General features: G+C 46.8%; 1 protein-coding gene and 1 long non-coding RNA gene across 7 annotated transcripts in view; both read right to left on the reverse strand.

Moving 5' to 3' along the window:
- LOC308463145 overlaps positions 1-26,259 on the reverse strand; it is a 795,191-nt gene that overhangs the window by 565,444 nt on the left and 203,488 nt on the right. The window lies entirely within an intron of this gene.
- ELFN1 (extracellular leucine rich repeat and fibronectin type III domain containing 1) overlaps positions 1-26,259 on the reverse strand; it is a 247,742-nt gene that overhangs the window by 47,681 nt on the left and 173,802 nt on the right. Inside the window, exon 1 of one of the 6 annotated variants that reach the window (XM_080981031.1) lies at positions 12,660-12,873. The exons of the other annotated variants lie outside the window; for them this stretch is intronic. The gene's annotated coding sequence lies outside the window, so the exon portion shown is untranslated. Of the gene's footprint in view, positions 1-12,659; positions 12,874-26,259 lie in introns of those variants that run through there. 6 annotated transcript variants of the gene reach the window in all.

Below are 26,259 nucleotides of genomic sequence, written 5' to 3' on the forward strand. Positions count from 1 at the left end.
TTCTCAGAACCTCTTCCTTCCAAATCACTACTGGTCCTCTGGCTGCTTTATCCTCCCTGTGGCAAGGGGAAAAACTGCCTCCCACATATTTGTGAAGCTTAGGGTTGCCAGGTCAAGAGCATCACAGACCCTGAGATTTCAGGGCCCAAAGCTGAGACCTCGGGGTGCCCCCGGTGATGTCACAAGGGGCAGACCCCAGGTGATATCATTAAGCATGACTCATCCTTGGAGATGGAAGTTAATTGGGAGAGGGGAGGAGGGAGCAGAGGAAATCAGGCTTCTCCCACCCCAGAGTCTATGCAATAATTTGCAGGTGGTTCATACTGGGATGGAGCTTGGAAGCTGCATGCATAGTTATTATTATTATTATTATTATTATTATTATTATTAGGCACTCTTGCCCACCTGGAGGCAGCCAAACCTGGAGACTTCAGGTCAGCCCTAGAGGTCTAGCAACCCTCTGCAGAGATGAGGTTCAGCTGTTTCAAGCCCTTGACAATGACGTTAAGTCATTTATTCATTTCTATACTGTAAACTCATGTAAAAATATATCCCTGTGGTATGCAAAAATCACAAGATTTTTTGGTGATCTCATTCACCTGTCCATTCCTCACTGAGTGGGCTCATGTGCCTGTGACTCATTCAGAAAGGTGGAAGAAGAAGCAACAACAGGACAAAAATAAGTGGATAGTCACACATTCTGACTCTGGTAGATTCAGCCTGAAAACTGAACATGTCTATATCCACTGTACCATCTACAGTAATATATTTGTTCTTGGAACAGAAAGCTTTAATTCATTTAAGTAATAGATCAGTCAGCTGAAACTTTAGTTGATTTATCAACAAGGGCCAACTGAAAATACACATGAAATCACAGAATTTAGAGTTGGGAGGGACTTAAAGGGTCATCCAGCCCCCTGCAATACACATATCATTTAGTCTAGCTATGAGTTATGACACACACTTTTGTATATGTTGAAACTGATAACTAAGAGTTCCTTAATTGAGTGACAACCTACCAGCTGTCCTAATCTGGTTTAGCCAGTAGAGGCTGCTCTCTTAGGGTGGAATGGGGTTCTGCCCCACTTAGCCAAGTCTGGCCTCAACCAGTGCCCCCCCCTCCTTCCTTCCTTCCTTCCTTCCTTCCTTCCTTCCTTCCTTCCTTCCTTCCTTCCTTGCATTGATTCTTCTCCAAGGAGTTGAAGGTGGCATACATGCTTCTCCTCACAACAACGCTGTGAGGTAAGTTAGGCTAAGAGGCTGTGACTGGCCCAAGGCATGAGCTTTATAGCTGATTGAGAATTCAAACTCTGGTCTCCCAGTTCCTAGTCTGACACTTAAGCATGCACTATGCTGCTTTCTCACACTAACATCCAGTCCCTGCCAATCATTTTACTCCTCCTCCTTCTTACTCTCAGTGTTGCCTTTGTAGGGTTCAGCCAGGAGGAGGATGGAGCAAATCCATCATTCGTTAGCTCTGCCTATCATTGGTTCTAGCTCTGCCTGTCATTGATTCAGGCTCAATCAATGAGCGGTAGTCTCGTAATCTGGGGAACCGGGTTCGCGTCTCCGCTCCTCCATATGCAGCTGCTGGGTGACCTTGGGGTAGTCACACTTCTCTGACGTCTCTCAGCCCCACTCACCTCACAGAGTATTTGTTGTGGAGGAGGAAGGGAAAGGAGAATTTTAGCCGCTTTGAGACTCCTTAAAGGGAGTGAAAGGCGGGATATCAAATCCAAACTCCTCCTCCTCCTCTTCTTCTTCTTCTTCTTCTTCTTCTTCTTCTTCTTCTCCTACTGTGGGTCTCACTGCCTTCTGCCCACCTGTCCCAGGGGGCAGCAGTCTCCACTGGGTTTAACCTCATGCCTACAGCAACTGTGACTAGGGATGCATGTTTGCAAACATGCTGGAACATGCCTTAGATGTGTGCCAGAGAGAAGTGACTGGTCACTAGCATCTCACTCTAGGACTGGGGTGCATTTCCAGGGGTGCATTTGGAATCTAAGAAACTGTTGTGGGCATCACAAAATATCCACTTCAGATAATAAAACTAACAGTGATGATTAGGAAGCACTGATTGGCTGGGAACCTGTAGTTAATTATATCAAACAAAGAGCTTGATTATATAATGTATGCACCTCTGAAAAAGTTATAAGACAATGCAGAAAATTATTACATTGGAAGCATCTGTGATATGATTTTTTAAAATCAAGTATTTTGCTTTGGAATGAAAAGCTCTGTTTGTTGAACTATTGTATTGTGATTGTTATGTGTGCATTCTTTTTTATACATCTTTTATAAACTATTTACAACTCCTTTGTAATCTTTAAAAACTCTTTGCTAGTTCTTTGTAATACCCATTTCAGAGAATAGAGATTGGCCATGCTCAGAGCCTCTGCGCCATGTTGGGGGCCTCAGTTAAAGCATGGCATGTAACTGCGGCAAACATAGATAGATAGAATTAGGGTTGCCAGGTCAGGAACATTCTAAACCTGAGACCTGAGGGCGACCCCTGGTTGTATCGCGGGGCAAGCCCTGGAGATGGAAGTCAATTGGGAAAGGGGATCACAGGGCAAGCCCTGGAGATGGAGCTCAATTGGGAGAGGGTATCACAAGGCAAGTCCTGGAGATGGAAGTCAATTGGGAGAGGGTATCACAGGGCAAGCCCTGGAGATGGAGGTCAATTGGGAGAGGGGATCACAAGGCAAGTCCTGCAGATGGAAGTCAGTTGGGAGAGGGTATCACAGGGCAAGCCCTGGAGATGGAAGTCAATTGGGATAGGGGATCAAGGGAGGGCAGATTCCACATGCTATACTTTGCAGCCAGCTCCTGCAGGCTGAAGTTTGAAGCTGCACCCCCAATCTTCTTAATAGCTATATTTTAAGGGCACTCTCTCCCACCTGGAGATTCAAACCCGCCGCCTGCCGCCTGGAGAGGGCCAGGCAGACCTGGAGACGTCAGGTCAGACCTGGAGGTCTGGCAACACTACACACACTTGCACTCATGCAGAGAGCATAAATCAGGCCTCTAATCCTGAAAGAGGCTTCTTTCTTTTCTGGAGCCTTCCGCGTGGCTTGTTGGGCTCGACTGATTTTTCCGCACACCATGCAAGTGTCAAAACAACAGCGGCCAAAGTAAATTTGGAAAGGGCAAGCTCTGTTTTTCCCCTCAACGAACCTGATAAATTATAGGCTCCAAGGCATCTCTTTTAATTTCCTTTATTACCAGCGAAAATGAGTGGTAGTCTCCCCGAGAGCCAAAAACTCCCCCACCCGAGGCAGGCTAAATCTAATCTGTCACGGAATGGCACAGACACCCTGGAACCCAGAGAGGCTGCGATACGAGGCTGATCGCTTAAGCTGAACCAAACAGCTCAACCCGGTGGGATCCTGGGGCAGCAGTGGAGCTAATGTGGTTTTATTTCGTCCTCGGGCTAGGAGGATCAGTTTCTCAACCACCGAGGAACCCAGCCCTCAAAGAAACAGAGCTGAAGCGAGAGAAACTGAGGCAGCTGCATGAATTCTGACACTTTAGTGACTGGTGACTTAAACTGACACGGCCATTACGGGAGAGCAGGTGTGCAGTCCTGGAATTCTGACTGATGGGGACAGATCGCTGCTGTGAAAAATCTCCTCACCCTCCTGGAGATCTGACTGACACCAACCCTGACAGGATGTGACTGCGAGGAACCTGGTGCCCACACGCAATCCTGATGGATCTCGACGGGTGCTACTGTAGGGAATGCACCCTCTTGAGTGACACTTATGGCATGTGGCTCAGAGGGCAGTAGTTCGGAGGGCATTCAGTTCTGACAGAAAGGGGGCTACCGTGAAGAGATTTGCCCTCGTGCCTCTTTCCTCCCATAGAAGTCAAAGGGGAGTGTGTGATTGGAACTGACTTCACCTCTTTCTTAATAGCCCTGCCTTGGATTTGTTTGTGAACAAAGAGATGGAACTGACCCACTGGCTTTTGTATATTTGATTGACGCAGCTGACACTCAGAACACACAGTGCAAACACAGGTAATGGTGCCATTCAACAAAGCTGGTGGCCGGAGGATTCAAGACGGAGAAAAGGGAGCATTTGCTTCACAACATTGCTTAACCTCTGGAACCTCTGGAACTTTCTGCTACTTGAAGTGTTGACGGCCACTCATCTAAGGACTTTGAAGAGGGACCAGACCATGGCAGAGGAGGCTGTCAGTGGCTACTAGGCATGATGGCTATTGTTGATCCCATCCAAATCACTGTTCTTCAGTCTGGGGTCCCCAGATGTGGGTGGACTACAACTCCCATCATCCTTGACCATTTGGCTAAGCTAGCTGTGGATGATGGGACTCGTAGTCCACTGACATCTTGGTCACATGAGGTGTTGAGAATGTAAGAAGACCCTGGCTTCTGGATTAGGCCAAAGCCACATCCAGCCCACCTCTTAGAGATGCCCCTTCTGGGAAGCCCTTCAGCAGAACATGAGCACAACAGCACTCACCCCACTTGGTATTCCTGGCAACTGGTATTCAGAACCATACCATCTCCAACAATGCAGGTAAAATATAGCTATCATGGCTAAGAGCCACTGATAGCACACTCTACAAGTGTCCCGATTTTCCAGGGACAATCCAGGAATTACAAAAGCCACCCCGGTTTCTGATTTGATCCTGGAATGTCCCAGGTTTCTCTGTTTCCTACCCTCCATGTCTTGGAGAAGAATTAAAAGTACTGAGGAGATCAGGAATTCCCCCTGTCCTTTTTGGAAACGGGAGCCTTTGCTCTCTGTTTGGGTGGGTGCAAAAGCAGAGTCCTGTTCACACTGAAAATAAAATACCTGCATCAAATGAAGGAAATGGCATACGAAGCCCTTCCTATAATTTTGAAGGAAAATGTAACCAATTGACTTCAAATTCTTTCATTGCAATGCTTCAGCAGTCAGCCATTTTTTTGGGGGGGGGGGGAAATGCGGGGAGCGTCAATTCCTTCATTGTAAATGGAGGCTTACTCAGAAGTAAATCCAACTGTACTCCATGGAGCTTACTCCCAGGTAACTGGGTGAATGCTGTGCAGTCTTACGCTGCAATCCTAAGCATTTTTACTCAGAAGTAAGTCCCACTAAGTTAATCCAATCCCTTCCCTCACTTTTTTTTTACAACAATCCTGTGAGGTAGGTTCAGTGGAGAGGTTGTGATTGGCTAGAGGTGACCAATGTAGGTATGCAGAAGAACATCTCTATTTTCACTGGAGAAATGTTGGAGAGTATGTGGTACAGTCGTACCTTGGATCCCGAACGCCTTGGCTCCCGAACAAATCAGCTCCTTAGCGATCGAAACCCAGAAGTGAGTGTTCTGGTTTTGGAACGATTTTTGGAAGCTGAACATTCGGTGTGGCTTCTGCAGCTTCTGACTGGCTGCAGGAGCTTCCTGCAGGAGCTTCCTGCAGCCAATCATAAGCTGTGCTTGGTTTTGGAAGTCAAATGGACTTCCGGAACGGATTCCGTATGACTTCGCAGGTACGACTGTAGTCTGATTTCTTTCATTTATGAATCACTTCCCAGGAAACATCCTGAAGCCGTTAACAATGAAGCACATTGAACACATCAATAAAAGCATCAACTATAAAAATGTATATAAAAACAAGCTCAAATTCAATGCAGACTGGGATAAGAATCTCCACTTAATATGTCTAATCCTCTGTGGGTTGTCTAACGGAAAGAGGAAACCTAGAAATAGATCTGGATATAGAAAGAAGGTGGAAATAAGAACCGACTAAGAGCGCCATTTTTTATAAAATAATAATAATAATAATAATAATAATAATAGTGACATCACCTTGTCAACAAAGGTCCGTATAGTTAAAGCTATGGTTTTCCCAGTAGCGATGTATGGAGGTGAGAACTGGACCATAAAGAAGGCTGATCGCCGAAGAATTGAGGCTTTTGAATCATGGTGCTGAGGCTCCAATACTTTGGCCACCTCATGAGAAGAGAAGACTCCCTGGAAAAGACCCTGATGCTGGGAAAGATGGAGGGCACAAGGAGAAGGGGACGACAGAGGACGAGATGGTTGGACAGTGTTCTCGAAGCTACCAGCATGATTTTGACCAAACTGCGGGAGGAAGTGGAAGACAGGAGTGCCTGGCGTGCTCTGGTCCATGGGGTCACGAAGAGTCGGACACGACTAAATGACTAAACAACAACAACAACAAAGAGCGCCATTGTATCAAACCAAAGAACAGAAGACGTGCCTTCTGTATCAGGCCAGTGGCCCATTTAGTCCATATTCCTGTTCTCACAGTGGCCAACCAGGTGCCTCTTTTGGGAAACCTGCAAACAGGACCAGAGCACAAGTGCAACTCTCTCCACCCTTGTACTTTCCAGCAGATGGCCTTCAGAAGCATTAAAGAGCATGGAAGCAGAACATCGCCATCATGGCTAATAGCCATTGATAGCATTATCCTCCATGACTTTGCTCATACCGTTTTTTTTTAAACCACCCAAGTTGGTGGCCATCACAACATATAATGCTAGGTTGGCAGGAGCTGGGACTGGGCAACGGGAGCTCACCCCGTCGCAGGGATTCGAACCGCCGACCTTCTGACCACCAAGTCCTAGGCTCTGTGGTTTAACCCACAGCGCCACCTACGTCCCATAGAGAACCATGTACAGAACCTCGAACTCCTTGGAGAAATGGTGGGATATCAAGGAAACAAACAAACAAACAAACAAACAAACAAGAGGGAGGGATGGAGGGAGAAGGGGGGGAAAACATGATTCCATCCACTTTCTGCACAAGAAAGGTCAGGCTCCAGCTGAGAATTAAGTGGGCGTAAGCTTGCTGAAACCAACGGGTATGGAAGTGCCTTGGATCATGGCCCAAGTGTGAATGAGGGAGAGAGGAGGCATAACTGCGGTGAAAGGAGGAATAAAAAGGGAAATCAATTTTGTAGCGAATGTATTATGCAGGAGTGCCGTGCCTTTTGCCTCCTGGCATGGCTTAATATCCATAAATCAAAGAGGAAGGAACTCTTTTTAATGTAGGATATGGAGGCCGGTCCTTAGAAAATTGCTCAAGGAGTATTAATAAGGAGAACAAGCTCGGAACGGCTCCAAATGAATTGGCTCTGGGCACCAGGGGATTCTGTGAATGTTCCATTGTAAGCTAAAATACCCTTTGATTGCAAGGAAATTTACAGGGTAGGATGGATTTAATCCCAGGGTATCCAGGACTGAGAGACAAAGATCCTAGCTGAGGCTGGCTTCCGAACTTGTGAGTATGAATCCTCCTACTTCTCTGTAGACCCAAAATCCTCTTGACCTCATAACCAACTCCCCAGCTGCTTCTTATGCTTTGATCACCCTCCCTGAACATCTAAGTAGCATCACCTCAATCTCTCTCCCTCCCTTCATCCCTCCCTCCCTTCAAAGCTTCTTTAAAAATTTCATCCAAAGTGTAAGCACCCACTACAAAAAGTTGCAGTGGGAAGTGCTTCTGGTCAGTTTTCCTGCCAGCCAGCCAGCTATGTCCTTTTTCAAGATACTCCATTCCCTTCCACCTCCCCTTTAATTTTCCATTCTCCCACTCACCCACCAACACATGTTCAGAATTATGTGGCCACTGAGCATGCTCAGCCCTCATTGGGCTGTTTTGAGTCCCCACTCTTTAAATATTTTTCTACTTCTGCCAGCCTTGAGGTTTGCTCAAATGCACTGAGGTTTGCCCAAACACTTTCCCTTGTTTTTTCCCCTCACGACAATCCTGTGTGGCAGGTTACGTTGAGAGAGAATGCCTGGCCCAAGATTGCCCAGTGAGGTAGGAATTTGAACCCAGGTCTCACAGGTTCTAGTCTAACAGCTCCACCATGCTGGGAGATGGGTGCCCGCTGAGCCTGGCATTTCCCCAAGCCTGGTCCTCCCCCCCCCCCGTCTCCCCTGAGTTGCCTTCCTCTAAGTCCACCCCTGCTCACGTTTCCCCATGCTGATATTTTGATCGCGTGCTGATTTATTTGAATTTGATTGATTAATCAATTAAACAGATGATTAATCAACCGCAGGACCATTAATCACCAATTGACAGCGCTATTATAATTCTTTGTGGTTGCTATATAAAAATGAAATATTTAAGATCGAATTATGCCAAAATGGCTTTTCAGTCCACTTCACTTTGAGAGTAGCTTAATGGGTAGAGTTTTCGTTCTAAAGTTTCTGGTTTTGCTTTTTGAAAATGTCAGAGATTTAATAATGTTGTCAGCCCTGGTTGGAGGATGTTCTGAAGTTCGTCAAGGCCTCAGATGCTCCTTCCAGTCCTCCCAGCTGCACAGGGACGTAATTTTACATCACCCGGCTTCATCCATTAAAATCCTCGTGCATATTCAAGGAGCCAGAGCAGGCCTCTTTGCAGCTGTCTGACTGGGTGCAGGCATATTTTGGACTCCCTCCTCCCCAAATAAAAGCGGCTTGAAAACAACCCTTATTGGAAGCAGCCATTTAAAAACAACTTAGACCTTTGGGATCCCGTAAACATGGATTAGCTGGAAGGCTTCCAACAACCTCCCTCCCGCTTCCCTGTTCTTTTCGTTTCCCCCAATATTTCAAGCTGAAATCTGAACTAGAGGATATTTCTTTACAGCTCTGTAGATTTACAAGAGAATTTCAGCGAGTTCTGTGTTTTAGATCAAAGTAGCCAAGTCTGAGGCTGGCAAAAGGAGGACACAGATGGAAGGTGGCTTGATGGCCAACAGGCTGAGTGCAATGAATAAGAAAGTCCCGGGTTCAAAACTCAAGCTGCTTAGACAAGGTGCAGTTCTCAGGGCCTCAGTTTCCCCCATCTGTGAAATGGGAATAAAAAGACGACTGACGACCTTGTATGAAGATGATGCACAGGACAAGCTCTGAGTCCAGATATTTCTGGATCACCACCCTTTACAGTTTCTGGAAGATGGCAGTCCCCTCACCCCTCATTCCAGATAAATATAATTCAATGGGTTTCTTCCAAGGAAGGCACTGAATTGCACAAAGCATTTAAAGCAGGGGTCAGCAAACTTTTTCAGCAGGGGGCCAGTCCACTGTCCCTCAGACTTTGTGGGGGGCTGGACTATATTTTGGGGAAAAATATATGAATGAATTCCTATGCCCCACAAGTAACTCAGAGATGCATTTTAAATAAAAGGACACATTCTACTCATGTAAAGACATGCTGATTCCCGGACTGTCCGCGGGCCGGATTTAGGCGGCGATTGGGCCGGATCCAGCCTCTGGGCCTTAGTTTGCCTACCCATGATTTAAAGCCTGGCCACAGTACATTATGCACTGGATATTTCAAGACAGGATTACTGCAATGCTCTATTTGTGGGGCTTCCCTTGATGTGGAAGCTACGGTTAGTGCAGGATGTTGCAGAACAATTGCTGACAGCCATGAGGCCTTCTCAGCAGATCTGCACTGATTGCTGATATGCTACTGAGACCAGTTCAAGGGGTCACTATTTGTATATAAAGTAATGAGCAAACAGACCAGTTTACCTACGAGACTGCCTTGCCCGAGATCCTCCCACTCGACCTCTGTGTTCTGTAGAACTGGCATTGATACAGGGGCCACAAAATACCCATGCTGCATTTCTGAGAACTGAATATTTTAGTGTGGCAGCAAATACACTTTGGAACTCCCTGCCTATTGAGATCAAACAGGCGCCTTCACTGTACTCTTTTTTCCGGCACCTGCTAAAAACATTTTTGTTTCGACAAGCCAACCCTGGTATCTAGAATGTTGATGTGATCTCATAGAACCACAGAATTGTAGGGACCCCGACGGTCATCCAGTCCAACCCCCTAGGCGTGCCATACGTCAGGAAAATCCCTGACATGTCCTGACATGGTGTCAGAGGGGAATTTCCCTGAACTGGCAAAATGTCAGGGAAAACATGGATGGAAAAAGCAACAGGGGGAAAAGCTCAATTCTGGTGGTTTTCTTAAAAAAAGCAAAAGAACTTTGTGGGTGTCAGGAATTTTACTTTTTGAAATATGGCAACCCTATGTAAACCACTTTAAGGGTTTGTATTTTTAGTGATTTTTAGAGAAATGGAGGCAGTGAGAGATTTTACTTTCTTGGGCTCCGTGATCACTGCAGATGGTGACAGCAGTCACGAAATTAAAAGAGGCCTGCTTCTTGGGAGAAAAGCAATGACAAACCTAGACAGCATCTTAAAAAGCAGAGACATCACCCTGCCAACAAAGGTCCGTATAGTTAAAGCTATGGTTTTCCCAGTAGTGATGTATGGAAGTGAGAGCTGGACCATAAAGAAGGCTGATCGCCGAAGAATGGATGCTTTTGAATTATGGTGCTGGAGGAGACTCTTGAGAGTCCCATGGACTGCAAGAAGATCAAACCTCTCCATTCTGAAGGAAATCAGCCCTGAGTGCTCACTGGAAGGACAGATCCTGAAGCTGAGGCTCCAATACTTTGGCCACCTCATGAGATGAGAAGACTCCCTGGTAAAGATCCTGATGTTGGGAAAGATGGAGGGCACAAGGAGAAGGGGACGACAGAGGACGAGATGGTTGGACAGTGTTCTCGAAGTGATTAATGTGAGTTTGACCAAACTGCGGGAGGCAGTGGAAGACAGAAGTGCCTGGTGTGCTCTGGTCCATGGGGTCACAGAGTCGGACACGACTAAACGACTAAACAACAACATTTTTAGCGATCAGGGAGTGTGTGAATTTTATGAAATATAGAAACTACACACACTTAAAAATAATAATAATAGTCATCACGGTTCTGTAACCAGGCTGCTCCAGTGCCTTGGGACTGTGAGTTGTGCCTCACTGAGTGAATTTTGAGCATGGAAGGAGATCAAGCAAACCCAGGGCCAGAGAGGGATTCCTGGTGCTTAATGCACAGAGAGGAGGACACATGACCTCCCTTCCCCTTCCCTCGCGAAAGTCTGAAATGATGAAATTATATGCCTTAACCTCAGCGCCAGGCCAAGAGGCAAGAGATTCACAGCACCAAGAGCTGGAAGGAAACGGATCCAACAATATTCTCCACTCAGATAGTTAATATCTTATCTTCCCTGCTTGTTACAGACCAGAATCCGATGTAACTGTCACAGGGAGAGCACAATTTATTCTGCCTTTCCTTCGGAGCGTGTGTTATCGCCCCATGCTGATAGTTGACAGGCAATAGGAAATGGGCTTTCTCTCTCCCCCATCCTTCTGCTTTGTGCAGCGAGATGGAAGTTGGGTAGCTGTGGCTCAAGGTCTAGATGTGAAGGTTGTTGTCAGATGGGGAATGGGGCCTGGGCTCCGCAGGGGTGAAAGGAGGCTTTGAGGGAACAATCCCTTCTTCTCCGCTCTCCTTAGGTGCTCTCAGACATTATCAACTGGGAAGTATTAAGCCTTGATTAACATCGGTCCAGAAGAGCAGTTTTGAAACTCGCCCCCACCCCCCGGCGATAACAGCTAACCTTGGAACTTAAAAAATAAATTTAAAAATCTGTAAAGTGCTAAAGAAGCTCAAGGCTGGTCCAAAATATTATTTAGTTGTTGCTTTTCCATCCCACAGAGCTCAAGGTGGCAGGCAGAATTCTCCCTGTTCCTCACAACAACCTTGCAAGTTAGGTTGGGCTGAGAGGCAGTGACTGGTCACCCTCTTTTGGTGATCCATTTTCAGGTGGCAAAACTAAGAGGGGGGAGCATTGGAGTGATTTGGGGAAGCAGGGGGGGAAATGGGGGCGACCATTCTACCAAAGATCTTCAGAAGGTAAACATTGTGCCCTCCCCTTTATCACCACAACAACCCTGTGGTCAGGTGCAGAGAGGCTTGCTGGCGCAACAGGGTAATAATAATAATAATAATAATAATAATAATAATAATAATAATGTATTATTTCTACCCCACCCACCTGGCTGGGTTTCCCCAGCCACTCTGGGCGGCTTCCAACAAAATATTAAAACACAATAGTCTGTTAAACATTAAAAGTTTTCTTAAACAGGGCTGCCTTCAGATGTCTTCTAAAAGTCGTTTAGGGTGTGTCGTTTTAGCAGGTGAAACTGAATTTTCGCAAACTGCTTTGTGATTGGTCAGCATTTATCTTGGTAAGTCTATGTTTGTACATAAACTGCTTTTGGAAAACCAAATAATTTTAATTTTACCTTCTGAAAATGTCAGGTAATAATAATAATAATAATAATAATAATAATAATAATAATATCACCCCAAGTAACTTGCAAACATTTCCCACGATTTCTGTGCCATTTTACACTTTATTCACCAAGCATTCACACTTTATTCACACTTTATTCACCAAGCAAAGCTAAATTATATTAATTTAACCAAAATTAAATCTTTTGAATTCCCATGTTGTTTTACAACTTTTCAGCACCCCTCCTTTCAACAATCAACCTTCCATCCCAGGGAACTCTGGGAAATGTGGCTCTGTGAGGGGAATAGAGGCCTCTGCACAACCTTAACAAGCTACACTTCCCAGAATTCTTTGGGGCAAGCGGTGGCTGTTTAATGCGGTATCATAGCACGTTAACTGTCTGCTTCGAATGTGGCCTCTGTCTGGTTCCTTTGTACAAAAAGGACAATGAACCCTGGGATTTTCTTAATCGTATTTAGCTAATTTCTAATAAAATAAGGAGGGGAGTAACGGAGAAGCCAGAAATCTCCCTGACCTCTTCCCTTCAGGATCATCTCCTCTCCAGCTCCCTTTCCATCGTCCTCCTGCCTTGCGCTGCTTTCTGCCAATCACCGCCCGGGTTCTCCGTCTTGCCGCTGCCTCTATTCCCTGGGCCGCCTCCCTCCATACGCGCTGACCCACTTTAACTGTCAGATTTACAGCCGAGCAGTTCACTGGCGGGGAGAAGATGGATTTGCAGAATAAATTTTACAGAGCAAGGGGAGCCAGCCGTAGAGGAATGAGCTGAAACGGTGCGCACTTGTGTCTGAGAGAGAGAGGTACATATGCACACACACAGAGAGAGAAGGAGGATGACATCAGAAGAGAACAAGGAAGCAATAGAGGCTGTGAAACGAAGGGGACATGCAGCTGTCGAGATGCACGGGTAATGGGCAAAAGAGAGAAGGAAAGCGGAGTTGGACAGCATCACTCAAGAGGCCAGAAAGAAGGAAGGCAGGGAAATCTTATCTGCACAGCAATGCCTGCAGCTTCATGGGAGACATGCAATTGATGGAGGAATGGGTTTTCTCTTTCGGCGGAAACAGGAAGATACAGTGGTACCTCAGGTTAAGTACTTAATTCGTTCCGGAGGTCCGTACTTAACCTGAAACTGTTCTTAACCTGAAGCATCACTTTAGCTAATGGGGCCTCCCGCCGCCACCTCACAATTTCTGTTCTCATCCTGAAGCAAAGTTCTTAACCTGAAGCACTATTTCTGGGTTAGTGGAGTCTGTAACCTGAAGCATATGTAACCTGAAACGTATGTAATCCGAGGTACCACTGTAGAAAGTTGGCCCATCTAGCTTAGCAGTGCCAACACTGACTGGCAGCAGCTCTCCAGGGTTTCAGACAGAGGTCTCTCCCAGCCCTAGCACAGAAAAGCCACTGGGGCTGGACCAGGGCCCTTCTGTCCGCAAAGCAAATCCTCCGCCACAAGGGATATCGGAAGGCATCCATTTCCATTCCAAATCATGTTCATCGCATGGAGCGCTGTTTCCATTCTGCTGCAGTTTGGCTTATGACAAAAACCTTATTCATCCCTCCGTCCACTGTGGCAGAATATTATGCAATCGCTTATGCAATTAATGACACGCTTGCCGGTACATTATTCCATGCAGTTCATTTTGATGCAAAGGAAACAGAATGGGGAAATAAAACCATAATCAATTACGTGTCGTTTGCGGACAGAAAGCAACGGTGAAGAATGATCATAGCATCTGGATTGATTTCTGTTCCAGACATGGGGCGAAGAAGCGAACACGTACAATGTCCACTCCCATTTCTGTTGAAATTCTCCAGTATACCTATCTGCTGCTCACTCCCCTCGTGGGTCTTTTGAGCTCTTCAGAGTACGGATATAGCTCCTGGAAAGTTTGAGAGGCAGTATGGTATAATGGTCAGAGCATCAGACCAGGACCTGGGAGACCAGGGTTCAAATTCCCACTCTGCCATGGAGCTCACTGGGTAACCATTCACTGTCTCTCGACCTGGCCTACCTCACAGGGTGGTTGTGAGGGTAACATGAGGAGCAGGAGAACTATTACGCTACCTTGAGCTCCTTGGAGGAATGGCGGAAGGTAAATACAGTCGTACCTTGGCTCCTGAACGCCGCAAACCTGGAAGTGATTGGTCTGGTTTGCGAATTTTCTTTTGGAACCCGAATGTCCGACGGGGCTTCCTCAGCTTCTGATTGGCTGCAGGAGCTTCCTGCTTCCTGCAGCCGATCAGAAGCCATGATTTGGTTTTTGAACATTTTGGAAATTGGACGGACTTCCAGATTGGATTCCATTTGACTTGACTTTCAAGGTCTGATTGTAAATAAATTGAAATGAGACGAAATATTCAAGCAGATCTACTGTGCATAATTCGCACAGGTTGCAGGACCGAGATTCTCTTGGACCAAATTCTGGGTTGTATTGGCAAAGTATTTCACTTTCCCTTTTATTGTGGAGTACCTAATCGCTCATCCAAAGTGGGTGTGGGTGTTAGGCTGCACAAAAAGGGCTTTTCATCTCATGTTCACATATCAATTGGTCATTGCTCAACCCATGGATCCAAGGTCAAGCTGACGGGGCTTGAGGTCTCTAAGCCAGGGGTCAGCAAACTTACTGTGCCTCGGGCCGGTGTCTCCAGCGCCGATTGCGCGGGGGAGTGTGTGCGCACACGCTTTTTCCAACGCACTTCTGGGTCAGAGGAGCACCGGAAATAGCTTGTACACATGTGCACGGGGCTCCTCCGACCCAGATGTGCAACGGAAATAATGCTTGCGCATGCGCACAATGCTTGCACATGTGCAGAAGCAATTTCCTGTGCTCCTCCGACCTGGAAGTAGGCAGCCGTGCAGCGCAGCGCCGGTAAGAGCGGGTGGCGGCAGCGGGCGGCAGGGGTTGCCGCGGGCCGGATAAACACGTCCCTCATGCCTTATCCGGCCCGTGGGTCTTAGTTTGGGGACCCCTGCTCTAAGCCTTGGGAAGAGGCCAGCCATCCAAGTCTCTCTCCCTGCCCTCTTCTTTTCCCTTGGCAAAAAGCATCTGCCCACTGTTTTGCTACCAACTTCGCCAGAGTTTGCTCCTGTGGTCCAGTCCCTGTAAACAACAACAACAACAACAACGTCTCCTGGCCCCAGAAGGAGTCTCTTCTCCAAGGGATGGAAGCTGTAAGATGTGCCTGAGGAACTTATATTAGCTCAAGGGCTGGCTGCAATCTCCCATGGGCAACCCTGGTGTGTATGTGTTTGTGTACTTGCCTGTTTGCTTGCCTGCCTGTGGTGGGTGGGGCCAGAGGCAAATATGGGTGGGGCAATGAATATGACCCCCAGCCTGTATGCATAGATATCATAGAATTGTAGCGTTGGAAGGGACCCTCAGGATCATCAAGTCCAACCCCCTGCAATGCAGGAATATGCAGCTGACCCATACGGGGGATCAAACTTTCAACCTTGGCGTTATCAGCATCACGCTCTACCCAACTGAGCTATCCAGGCAGAGGGCTAAATTCCAGTCACACAAAAGTCAAGAGATTTCTACATGCACACAGCACAGTCTCCAACCTCCATCCAGGCCAGAAAGAATCATAGAATCATAGAGTTGGAAGAGACCACAAGGGCCATCGAGTCCAACCCCCTGCCAAGCAGGAAACACCATCAGAGCACTCCTGACATATGGTTGTCAAGCCTCTGCTTAAAGACCTCCAAAGAAGGAGAGTCCACCACACTCCTTGGCAGCAAATTCCACTGTCGAACAGCTCTTACTGTCAGGAAGTTCTTCCTAATGTTTAGGTGGAATCTTCTTTCTTGTAGTTTGGAGCCATTGCTCCGTGTCCGCTTCTCTGGAGCAGCAGAAAACAACCTTTCTCCCTCCTCTATGTGACATCCTTTTATATATTTGGACATGGCTATCATATCACCCCTTAACCTCCTCTTCTCTAGGCTAAACATGCCCAGCTCCCTTAGCCGTTCCTCATAAGGCATTGTTTCCAGGCCTTTGACCATTTTGGTTGCCCTCCTCTGGACACGTTCCAGTTTGTCAGTGTCCTTCTTGAACTGTGGTGCCCAGAACTGGACACAGTACTCCAGGTGAGGTCTGTCCAGAGCAGAATACAGTGGCACTATTACTTCCCTTGATCTAGATACTATACTCCTATTGATGCAGCCCAAGAAGCATGATCACAGTTCACACAGACATATTTAAGCCCTGAGGCATGTTCAGAAGGAGGGGGGAGGCGTGGCCTCGGGAGACGTCTGGAGAGGGCCAGTGGGAGAGATCTGGAGGGCTGCATTCAGCCTGCAAGCTGAAGTCTCCTCATCCCTGCATAGTAGTGTAAGACAAGTCCAGAGTAGTCATATGCCAGGAATACTTAAGGCAGTGTTCTTCACCCTTGGGTCCCCAGTTGTTCTTGGACTACAATGCCCATCATCCACAGCCAGATGAGCCAAATGTCAGGGATGATGGGTTTTGTAGTCCTACAACATAAGGGGACCCAGTAGCACTGATTTAAGGGATTCTGCCATCCTAGGTCAATGGGAAATCTAGTGCACCATCTGAATAATAATAATTAATAATAATAATAATAATAATAATAATAATAATAATTTTATTACAGCTCTCACAGTGGCTAACCAGATACTTGTGAGAAACCCTTAAACAGGATCTGAGCACAAGAGCAACTCTCCCTTTCTGTGGTTTACAGCAACTGATATTCAGAAGCATTGCTGGCCCTGAATATGGAGCCATTGATAGCTTCTCTTCCATGAGAATGAAATGCTGTTTCCTAAACATTGGTTTAGATGCTTAGTGCCTGAATGGTGTTCCAGGGAAGGCGCACGCTGGGGAGAGAATCATAGGATTTTAAAGTTGGAAGGGACCACATGATTCATCAAGTCCAACCCCCAGCAATGCAGGGGTCTTTTTGCTCCAGGTGGGGCTTGAACTCATGACCCGAAGATTAAGAGTCTTGTGCTCTACTGACTGAGCCATCCCAGAGGCAGAAAATGCCAGGCGTTCAACCCCAGCTCTCCAACATGAGTTGCATGGGATGAACTGGGGGGGGGGGATCTATCCCGATGACGGATGCCTGGCCTCCCTCGCAGGGCAGTTGTTGTGAGGCCAGGCTCTTTGGAAGAGGAGAAGAACTACAAGTGCAATAAACCCACTTCATCCACAAGCCGCTTTGCAAGTCTGGTCACATCAGCTTCGGCATGCAAATGGGGAATCGCGCTGGCTGAGCCACAGTCAAAAACAAACCGAGGTTCTCAAAGGTGCCAAATATGAAAGAGATGAATGAGATGAGAGGATTTGAGAATGCAAATGCTCGCAGAGTGAAAACACCCCATTAGGATCTATGAACAGAGAGCAGAGGAGACTTTGCCAGTGATCTAATTTGCACAGCAAGTGTAGAGCGACACTATATTTAAATCTTAAAGATGAGCAGAGGGTGGTTTTTTCCCCACCCCCACTCCCTTTAATTAAATGGATGTGAATTTAAATGGGTTTTGTTTGTAAGCGGCTAGGATGCAGGTCTCAGCTGCTGGGTCAACCCCTGAGCTAAGGGGTGCAATTGCACCACAAGCTCCACAACCATCTTGGGGGTGGGGGGACGGCAGCTTGGGGCCCCGTCTGCCGCTGCTTAGTCTGCAGCCAGCCCATCAAATAAAGTGCAGATTGAATTATAATAATATAGTAGGAGATCACTTTATTTGATGGGTTGAATCCGGACTAAGTAAGCAACGCTTCTGGAATCATGGTTGTAGTCCCACCGATTTCATTTTGAACTAAGTGCATCTAATGTAGTCTGGATTTATACCTGTTTATATTTCGCTACCTTGTAGATCAGGGGGTGGGAAATCTCAGCCCTGAGGGCTGAATGCATCACCGGATTTATGTATAAGCTAAACAAGCTATAGCTTAGGGCCCGACTCTCTTGGGGCCCCCCAAAAAAATTAAAGGAAAAAAAATAAGATAAAAAACAAATAAAATAAAACCTACATACAGTTAGAGCTTAATAATTATTTCGCTGTTAATACACTTCTTCTTAATTGTATTGCACTATTAATATACTTCTTAATTGTATTTCAGTTCAACAATTACTTTGATAAAATACATATTTTGTTATGTGCAAATGGCTTTCGATACCTGTTAGGTCCATAAATTACCATATAACATATATTCAACACACACAAAAAAGCGACAATTTGTTGTTGACAAAGGACAGCTGGGCATATATTGGGCCCCATTACCTTCAGTAGCTTAGGGCCGCATCAAACCTAAATCCGGCCCTGGATGAATGCAGCACCAAAGGCCATGTTATGTGGCCCTCAAGACCCCACCCCCAGGCCCTCACCACCCTCAAATTTCTACCCCAGGCTGGAATGCCTCCTTGAACTGGAATCATGGCTCTTTTCCATCCTGGAGGGATGTGAGAGTGCTCTGGTGCATGTGGAGAGTCCTCTGGCCTATGCGCAGCTGAAATATCACCTACTGTAGTCATGCTTAGGGTTGCCAGGTCGACAGCATCCCAGACCCTGAGACTTCAGGGCTCAAAACTAAGACTTAGGGGTGGAGCCTGATGATGTAATGGGTGGACCCTGGTGATGTCATTAAGCATGACACGTGAAGCATTATCTGCGGCGGCTGAGAGCACGTCATTCAAATAAAAAACCCACAAAGTCTCTTGCATGTTGCTGGTTGGAAATCAAGATGGAAACCTTTGCTAAAGCGGGAGCTCCCAGGTGCAGTTGGTTTGAGGGGACGATTCCTTCTCACATGTTTAGGGAGCCTGGATAGGGAATATCCCACGGAGGACCTTACGGTCTTCAAACAAAAACATATTTTTGGTCCCGGGAGGTTAGGCTGGCCCCAACTAGAGCCAGGGCTTTTTCGGCTGTGGCTCTGATCTGGTGGAACGATCTGTCACAAGAGACTAGGACCCTGCGGGACTTGACATCTTTCCGCAGGGCCTGCAAGACAGCCGTTCCACCAGGCCTTTGGTCAGGGCACAGCCTGACCCCCTCCTTTGGCAATCCTCACAGAACTCTAGCCCAATGGTTGCCATTAATCTGATTTGAATTAATGTTATAATGAAATGATTTTAGAATGTTGTATTTACTTTACTGTTGTTAGCTGCTCTGAGCCCTGCTTTGGCTGGGGAGGGCGAGATATAAATAAAATTTTATTATTATTAATATTCAGGATAGCCTACTGCAGCAGTTCCCAACCTGTGGGTCCCCAGACGTTGATGAACTACAACTCCCATCATCCCTGAGCTCTGGCCTTGCTAGCTAGGGGTGATGGGAGTTGTAGTTCAACAACATCTGGGGACCCACAGGTTGAGAAAGGCTGACCTACTGGCTTCAGAAGGGTTTCAGTGCTCTCTGGCCAAGCACCTCCTGAGCAGAGGCAGATTTAGGGCTGTGCAACCGGTTCCCGCGCACTAGGCGCTGAGCCGAGGGGGACGCTGCAACTATGACACAGTGCATGTGCAGTATGGAAAGCAAAAGGGTGCTAGAATTTGGCCCTGCAAAGGGGCGTTGCTGAAATCTGAAAGACCCAAGTCTGACCCTCTCATGAGAAGGCTATTGTACGAAGAGGAGAGCCTAGGCTGGTGGTTTTCAATGAGGACATCCCTGGAGAGTTTGTGCTATAATTTGCAGGCAGTTCCTGCCAGGCTGAAGCTTGCAGGCTGCGTGCACAGTCTCTTTGATAAAATCTCTTTTATTAGAGGCACTCTTGCCCACCTGGAGATTCAAGCTCTCCCTCTGCCCCCCTGGAGGAGGTCAGGCAAACCGGGGGACTTCAGGTCAGCCCTGGAGGTCTGCCAATCCTAGCCTGCTGCACGAACCGCAGCTTCCAGGCAAGCCACAAGGGAAGATAGACACAGAGGGCCCTGCATCGATCCTACTTTGGCGCTGCCAACGGCGGTGGTCAAGCCGCGCACTTTTACGGACCTTGGCAAAATTCATCTGTTGGGATTCCCAGCGTTGAGCACGTTGGGGATATTGGCTGCAAGGGGGCTGCTCTCCCTAGTGAGGTGTAAGGGAGCGTTTGCTGGTAGGTGGCAGGATTAAAGTGTTATTCCTTGTAAGCCGTAATCTAAAAGAGCTCACTCTGACTCTCTCGGGCAACCCAGGGTCAGGCGGCTGAGGATCGTGGGAGGAGAATCAGGTCACTAGATATTATGAGGCAGGAGCAAAGGAGTGCTGTTCCTGGCAGAGAGCAGAGGAGTTAGCAGCTAAATTGCAGGAAATGTGCAAATGTTTGCGAGTGTGTGTGTGTGTGTGTTCATTTTCTCTAATTAATTTCAATACTGCCCTCCTTAATGAATGGTAGCAGGGCAGCTGACTCACAGAAAACCGGTATGAAATGTACAATGCTCCTAACACTTCTATGCTTTTTTTCCTGATGCACGTTTGACTGACAGACTCTTGGTAGAGAAAACTGTTATTTTCATAAATACGTTGGAGGGTGAGATGCACTTTGTTTTGAAGGGCTTCCGCTCAGATTGTGATTCTCCCACCTGGAAGGCTGAGCGGAAACAAGCCAACAAAAACCCCTTTGTTGAAATGTGGCTCTTATCTCGTGGAAAATGCTAAACGAATTAAAACCCTGCGCCCCGGCAATTTTATTTGAGAGCCAACAAAAACAAAAAGAGGATTTCTGACCCCAGCCGAAATCACGTTCATTTGCATAATTTATCCTGTTTGCATAATTTATTCTCTATTTTATTTTACAAGTTGCATAATTTATGATCAGTGGCGTAGCGGTAAATTCCGATTCCCCCTCTCCTCTCCCACGCAATCGGCTGTGATGTGTTCTAGGTGCCTTCCACAGACTTCTCTCTTAGGCATCTCCTGTTAATTTCTAGATTGCATTGATCAGTAGTGTTTTGATTTCAGATTTTATTCACACTCTGCATTTTCATTTTATTTGCATCCCAGCCTTGTGATTTTATGGCTCTTCCCTTTGCAAAACCACTTACAGATCACCCATAGTCCATAGGCAGATTCAATAAATGTTGAAGTCCCCTAATTTTGAAGTCGACGAGATCCGTCTGATTTTTTAGGAACAGCATGACAGCAATCCTATGCAAAGCCATCTGGGAATAAAGCCCTATTTGATGCCAGAGGTGCTTGCTTCTGACTGCATTAGGTAAAACACACTGAGCTTTAACAAAGATCTTCGGCTGGCTGAAACCTTGAGCTTTTAATCAGAAATGCAAATAATACTGCAAAGAAGTGTTGCAGTTTAAATTCCTAGTGTGAACAAGGAAGCCCATCAAAGGAAATCGAGAGTTCGTCCATACTTCTGCTTGGCCTGTGCCTAGAAATTTAATTTAATTAATCATGATTATAATAGAAAGTATGGGTATAGTGCTTTTTAGGCATGGGTCCTAGTGGTTTTTCATTTGTCCTGCCACTTTCCCCAAGAAAACTCGTTGTTTATTGCTGAATCAGAACAAACATCAATCCATAGGAACATCGATGGATGTTTGTTCCGATTCAGCAGTAAAGATCTGGTTTTCCTGGGGGGAAGTGGCAAGTGTGGGGTGTGATACATAAGTAGCACTCAAGTACAACATTCCTTTTTTATTAAATATTTAGTGGGTTTTATAACAAATAACAGTGGAAGATAGGAGTGCCTGACGTGCTCTGGTCCATGGGGTCACGAAGAGTCGGACACGACTAAACGACTGAACAACAACAACAACATAACAAATAAAGATGCAAATCTCATTCATCAAGATATATACAAATGTTCTCCCTCTCCTCCTTTGGACTTCCCTCAACTCCCCCTCTACTGAGTTATTTGGTTTTGTTTATTGTATCCTGCTTTGTATCAAAGTAAATTCCTTTATCATTCTGTAAAATGTCTGTTACTCAAGTACAACATTCCTTGTTTTCCTAGAGTGGACATGTGGGGGAATGTTTGGTCCAGCCAGTCAAAAACTTCCTGTTTCCTCCTGGCTGGGACATACATCCTTTGCATGTGACTAGAGGTGGGCATGACCTTACCTGTCCAGGTAACAAAAGGGACAAGGCACACAGCACTCTCTCTCTCTCTCTTTTTGACTTCCTTCTACATTGGAGCAGCTTTTAGCTAGAGATGCTCTATTGGCTTCCAGCCAACAGAGGACACTGGGATTATCCCCATATGGGATAGCTCCACATGTATATAATTTGTAACTAAGTCTGCCTTCAGGGATCCATCTGTGAACTGATGTGAGTAAACTACTTTTACATACAGTTATACCTCATGTTACGTTTGCTTCATGTTACATTTTTTCAGGTTGCGTCCCGCAGTGACCCAGAAGTACTGTAAAGGGTTACTTCCAGGTTTTGCCGCTCGCGCATGCGCACAAGCGCTAAATCATGCTTCGTGCATGCGCACAAGTGCCAAATCACACTGCACACCTGCACAGATACGGCGCTTCAGGTTGCAGGCTTTTCATGTTGCGAATGGGCCTCCGGAATGGATCCCATTCGCAACCTGAGGTACCACTGTACTTTACACAAGATTGTGGTGTGTTTATTTTTAAAAGAGGGATATAAGGGAACTTACCAGGAACCTGATAGTGAGAGACTTACACAAGCCTGCAACCAGCTACCCGCTGTGTGTTTAAAAGGTGAATGTGAAACTCTGCTAAGTAAAGGAACTTGCTAGTGCAAGTTAGGAAGGATAGTAATAAACAATATATCCTCTCCTGCCTCCCTGAACATTCCCACAGCAAGACAAGCAGAAATGTGGAAGAGCGCTGAAAGGCCGGGAGTTGAACCCGGGATTTCACTCACAGACTACCTGGGCTTCATTCAGTCCTGAGCTGTTGCCAGGGCTGATCTGCAAGAGACAAGTCAAGGAGTCCGAGCTGAGACAAGCCCACCAGAAACTGGGAGGTTGCTGCTGCTCAGCAAAGTCCCAACCTTTCACAGCTGTGGACCTCCAAAGAAGCTGAATGCTAGCAGATTCAGGGCACACTAAGTGCATCTTCACACAGTGCGTAGTTGAACTATGGAACTCCTTGCCACAGGAGGCAGTCGTGGCCACCAACTTGCCATTTAAAGAGGCTTACACAGATTCCTGGAGGAGATGGCTAATCAGCGACTCCCAGGCATGGCGGCTACATTCTTCCACTGCCGTTAGAGGAGCAGTCTATGGATGCCACTGGATGGGAACCGGTGGGGAGAGTTGCTGTTGATCTCAGGTCTTGCATATGGGCTTCCCACAGGCAAGAACAGGATGGGCCACTGGTTCAACAGGGCTCATCTTACATTGTTTCTGTCCAGGAGGGCCCAGTGGTCAGCCAAGCTGGGCAAGGCCAGACCAGAGCATGGGAACGCATCACTGCCAGGAAGGTGCCCAAGTGAGTTTCAGGGAGCTCATCACTCAGGGCAGCTGCACAAAGACGTTTCCCTGCTCTAACCCCCGGCAGCTTTGACCATGATGGTCCTTCTCCTCTGCCTGGCCTGCTGCCCTTACTAAGCCTCCAAGCAAGCTGATATCTGCCTTCCCATTAGTTCTCTTAAAAACATACCCAGTTATTTAAACAAGCAAAGAAAATACTGCACATCATAACAGCATAACCACAGCTGTTGTGTTACTGAGTGACTGTTTTGCAACCCTGCACTGGCTGCATTCACAGCTGGACTTGAGGAGGGTAGTTTAGAGACGGTCGCTTCCTCTGTCTCTGTGAATGCTTTGAAAGGGATAACAGTCTAAGAACCCTGCAGGAATTGTTTGCTAATTAGCCAACTTCTCTCTCCCCCCCGCCCTCCGGTTCTGTTTATTTTTAGTCTCAAGTGCATTTCTGGGCAGGTCAGCGGCACTTCCATTGTTCCAGAAAAGCAGCAAGAGAGAAACTTCTGGCTTACAATTTGCCTTCTGGGCCCAAAATATGTGAATACTTTTTATAGGGAGATGCAGGTTTGCTTGGCGTCAGGTGTGAACCAGAGATTTTTGGGTGTCAGCAAAGCTGGAAAACCCAAAGCGCTTGTCCCCTTCCCCATGCACACTGACCGACTCAATCTTCCCTGACCCTTCAGTGACCTTCAGATAATGTTGGACATCAGCTGCTATCAGTTCCAGCCAGCAAGGGCCAATGGTCAGGACTGATGCAGGTTGTGGTCCAAAACATTGACAAGTCGGGGAAGCCTGTCAATGGATTTGTCTTGGAGCACCTTCAGAAGTTCTTTCTTGGGTGAAACTGTGTGGGAAATTTCAAGGGTTTCCAATGAGACTCTGGGAATTTCTCACTGAGGTTCTGCGTGTCTCTGGCACAGGAAAAAAGGGGAATGGCAGCACGATTATCGCTTTGTCTTGTTACGTTTGCATGAAGCCGAGACGCAGGCAGAAATTAGGTGCGTCCCAAAGGTGTGTTTTGACACACTGGTGCAACAAAGGAAATACGGTAAATGCATCCTCAGCTCAACTCCCTGCTCTGTGCCTTTGCAGAATGCTGGTTCAGAATGGCAGCGAAGAAGCTGCCTTGCCATAAACTGCGAACGGGAAGCACAGATGTCACAAATCCCCTTTTGAAGAGGTACCGCTGCTCTCCATCTTATGCTGGAGTAGCTTTAAATCCAGTGTTGAGTAGAAAGTCATGTCTTCTTGATGTTATGATTAAAAAAAAATGTTACGATCTCTTTCATTATGAATTATTTGCCTGCTGGCTAACTAGCACATTAGGTCACATTTAATGCATCCATTTGCATATCGAGGTTGGCTAAAACAGGCATGGTTCCCACCCACCTCCCAGTCCACCTGTGTGGATTTTTCGGCCCACAGCTCAGCAGCATCCCTCTGCCATGCAGTGAACTCCCTGCCAAACCTGGCTGTGTCACCTGGGACCCAACCTGAGGTTCTTCTGCCCACAAACCAAGGATGTTCGCCAGTGAGCCACGGCAACATCAGGGATCCTGGGGCTTCAAATTAAGACGATGGAGATGAGAGGCCAGGACTTAACTCAGTGGGCTATCTGGGACCGCATAATAGGCAATACGATTCAATCCCGGTCCTGCCCAGGCCAAATCTGGCTGTTTGGCAAGCCCTCTTTTCTCCCTCAGCCAGAATGCAAATCTCTTCACGTTGCCAAGTTAAATAGGCTGTGTACTGGGCTAATGGTCAGCATGCAACCTTCTGTTTCTCCCCGTCTCATGCTAAATAATGACAAGCTGTTCTCATCCAATTACTTCCCCGCTGCATCCAGATGATAGAGGAGCAAAGGTCCACTGAGAGCGTCAAGAGTACAGATGCTCTTGACCAGCGTCCAGTTCTGGAGGCAGCGATTCCTCTGTGAAGAAAGGTTGCAGAGCCTGGGACTTTTTTAGTTCAGAGAAAAGGCGCCGCAACAGAAAGTTACCAAATCATGCTTGGCATGGAAGAAGTGGCGAGCGAAAAGCCCTTTTTCGCCTGTCGTCACTCTAGAAATCGTGGCCGTCCAATGAAGCTGACGTTTGGGGATTCAAGAGGAAGGAATTCTTCATGCAATGCATGAACTATGGAACTCGCTGCCGCTGGAAGCCGTCATGGCCACCAACTTGGATGGTGTTATAAGAATTTTAAGGTCTTAGGTATGTAATAAATGTTCATAAATGTACCAAGCAAACACGTACATAAATATATAAACCACATGTCTGAAGCAGAATAGGAAAACAGCCATGAAGCCATTTGGCTCCCAAACTGACCAAATGTTTTCTCTGCAAAGTCAAAGGAAAATGGAAAAGCCTCCCCATTGTCTTTTCCTTCACAAATCCTGTCTTAAGGGCACATTTAAGATATGAATAGGGTGTGAGCCTGTGACCTGGCTCAGGAACATTACAAAAGACTGGCCAAGCTCCCCAGGCAATCCAATCAAGTAAGCATTAACAGGTCACCTGCCAGACAGGAGGTAAACAATGCACTCAGATTTCTGTTGTAGACCGCCCTTTCTGTGATGTAGGTATGATGTTTCTGGGGGTGGTCTTGGACTCCAGGATGGGCAATTTAAAATGTCTATATAAGGGCGGGCACACCTGGGTTCTGGGTCCTCCTCCTTCTCCTGTGTGTGAAGGGGGCACCCTGTTGCAACAGTTCAATAAAGATCAGGCTTACTAGCTGCTTTGCTTCTCA

The sequence above is a fragment of the Podarcis pityusensis genome (assembly GCF_964106645.2).
Source record: "Podarcis pityusensis genome assembly, chromosome: 14".
In the NCBI taxonomy this organism is placed as follows: Eukaryota; Metazoa; Chordata; class Lepidosauria; order Squamata; family Lacertidae; genus Podarcis; species Podarcis pityusensis.